We start from the raw sequence: 3169 nt of genomic DNA on the forward strand, positions 1-3169 counted from the left end.
GACATTGTCTGATCAGGGAGATTCCCTTAGCACCATAGAGGTTCTCTGCTTTTCTCCTACCCCATCACTGTAAATATGTAAAACATTAAGGGGTTGGGGGTCCCTTCCTATTGAAATGTTGGCCACAGCACATGCTGACCATCTATGCCTGGCCTAAGCTGTGGGATAATTTGATTCCGGGGATTGCGTGCACTCTTACTTTTGACTTGCAAATTTTTCTCCGGTATTGAAAAAAATAGTTGCCATCGAGTTGATTCTAACCCATGGTGACTCATGTATGTCAGAGTAGAACTGTGCTCTAAAAGTGTCATGAACATACACCACTAGTGCCGCAGGATGGAGATACTGTTCTTGAGTGGTGCAAACTGTTAACAAGCTTGGCCATTGACAGAAAGGACGGAGGTCTGAGTCCACCCAGAGGTGCCTCAGAGTATTGCCAGCTGCAGGCAGCTCTGAGTCCGGGGGTGGGTGCCTCACTTTGGGGCATTGAAGGGCACGACCCACTGGTTCATGGTGTTGTCAGGCGAGTGCATCCATTCCTTCTTGAGCAGCTGCTTCAGCTGCGACAGCCGCATGTTGGGGTTTTCTAGCTTGAGCCGCGGCAGCTGCACCTCCTAGAAGGCCATGAAGGCTGCTCGCGTGATCTGCTCGGGGTGCCGGTCAGTTGCCTCCTCAGCCATGCTGAGCTCTGCGGTGGCACCCTCCACGGTGCGCGCCTCCACACTGCCCTCCTCCAGCACTGGACAGTTCACATTCTCCTCAGGGCACCTCCAGGTGGCTCTGGGCCTTCTGGGCTGGCTCTGGGGCCTTCTGGGCTGGCTCTGGGGCCTTCTGATGCTGGAAGTCGCGGTGCAGCGTCTCTTCAATCAGGGCATGGGTGACCTTGCCCTTGCAGCCGCCCCTGGGGCCTTGCCACCCTCGAGCTTTGAGTCATCCTCCTCCAGCAGCCGCTGCGTCTCCGTCTTGGGCTCTAGCTGCTCCAGGCGCCCCTTCTCCTTCTCCTCCTTGTGAGATAGGGAAGAGATCTGGCGGGCTAGATTAAATAAAGGGTACGTTTCAAGGCCCTGTGTGCTTGACCAGCTATAATTAAATAGTCTCTGAATCTAAACCTAAGTGCAGATCACCATATAACATTTGCTGCTGGCACCCAAAAACTACATTTCAAACCCCTGTGTGCTTGACCAGCTATAAATTACTGGTAATTCTCCTGAGTTGTTTTTCAAGGCCTCACCAGGTGCAGAACATGGGCAGTAAAGATCAATGTGGACTGTGAATGACCTTCCACAAACATGAGCAGGGACCACTTGCCGGGGCTCAAACCAAGATCCAGAGGCATCACACATGCACAACATCCCAGAATAAGTCCTGTTCAACATCCCGACAGCCTTTGTGACAGACTCCTTCTTGGTTCCAGCAACCTCTGCGAGGAAGTCCATCTTGAATTCTAACTGTGCACGCATTTGATTTTCATAATCCCTCCCCTTCTCCTGGGAATCTCCACCCATCTAATGAATAAAGATAATGTCCCGCATCCCTCCTCCCCCCCAAAAAAACATTTATAATCTCTGGGGAATCCTTTGTTCAGGGAGAGACTGGAGGCTAGCGTAGGTGGAAGCCCCTCTCCCTCTTTCCCTTGCAATCCCTTTTCTCTGTCCCTAACAAACCTTTGTTCGTGTGGAACCTCTGAGCTTCATCTGGTCGTTCTAGGTCAGAAGAAGGTAAGAACTAAGCAGGGCTTAGTCCCAAGCTGGGAATCCCTGCCCTGTAACACTTGTGCTGTTCCTTCCTCATGGCATGTTTGTCCTCGTCCCGCCAGCAGGCATCTTCCGGCTCCTTCTGCTTCCTGGCATCGGCTGCCGCCTTGGCCTCTGCCTTCCACGCCCAGAAGTAAAAGAAAGCAGAGAGGCTCCAAAGCTGTAGATCTTAGAAAGAGCCAGTAAAACATACCTCTCAAAAGGGAGGAGCTTACCCTTAGGCAGGAAATGTAAATCTATGGTTTGCCATAGTAGGAACAGAATAAACAGGATGGTGACCAGAGCATCTCACAACCCCATTTGATTCTGTGATGCAGAAGAGGGGCAGCTAAACAAGGAGTTGCACAGACAAGCCACAGTGGAAATATTTACACCATGGAAATGGGTAAACACTACAAATCAGGGCTTAATTTTTTTTTTTTCTTTTCTGGACAGTCAGCTGTTAAACATTTACCAGCACGATATTGTTCGCTACAGTATTGCTTGAAATAGCTCTGGACATGATGGGACCAACAGATGTATCTTAGATGGCTGCTCACAAGCTTTTAGGGCCCCAGACACTACTCACCAAAGTAGAACGTAAAGCATTTTCTTTATGAACTATGTTATGCCACTTTACCTAGGTGTCCCCCAAAACCATGATCCTCAGCTCTCAGCCCCAGTAACTTGGTCCCCTAAGGAATCTGGATGTATCTAGGAAGCTTCTATAACTTTGCCTTGGTTGAGTTGTGCTGACTTCCCTTATACTGTGTGATGTCTTCCCCTTCACTAAAGTTAACACTTGTCTACTATCTAGTTAGTGATTCCCCCTCCACACACCTCCCCTTCCTCTTAACCATCAAAGATTGTTTTCTTTCTGTGTGTAAACCTTTTCTTGAGTTTTTATAATAGTGGTCTCACACAGTATTTGTCCTTTTGTGATTGACTTATTTCACTCAGCATAAGGCCCTCCAGATTCGTCCATGTTGTGAGATGATTTTCAGATTCATCATTGTTCTTTATCGCTGCATAGTATTCCATTGTGTGTATGGACCATAATTTGTTTATCCACTCACCTGTTGATGGGCACTTAGGTTGTTCCCATCTTTATGCTGTTGTGAATAATGCTGCAATGAACATGGATGTGCATATGTTTATTCGTGTGACAGCTCTTATTTCTCCAGGATATATTCCTAGGAGTGGATTGCTGGATCATATGGTATTTTTATTGATAGCTTTTTACGGAAGCAGCATATCATTTTCCATAGTGGTTGTACCATTTTACGTTCCCACCAGCAGTGCCTAAAAGTTCCAGCCTCCCTGCAACATCTCCAACATTCTTACGTGTGTGTGTGTTTTAGATGGAGTTTTACAGAACAAATTAGTTTTTCATTAAACAGTTAATACACATGTTCTTTTGTGACATTGGTTGCCAC

The 3169-nt window shown here is 47.6% G+C and overlaps 1 pseudogene; it reads right to left on the reverse strand.

The window, feature by feature from the left end:
• Window positions 1–473: 473 nt before the first annotated feature.
• LOC126059772 (coiled-coil domain-containing protein 124-like) lies at window positions 474–2256 on the reverse strand (annotated as a pseudogene).
• Window positions 2257–3169: the final 913 nt, after the last annotated feature.

The sequence above is a fragment of the Elephas maximus genome, chromosome 1 (genome assembly GCF_024166365.1).
Source record: "Elephas maximus indicus isolate mEleMax1 chromosome 1, mEleMax1 primary haplotype, whole genome shotgun sequence".
Taxonomy (NCBI): Eukaryota; Metazoa; Chordata; class Mammalia; order Proboscidea; family Elephantidae; genus Elephas; species Elephas maximus.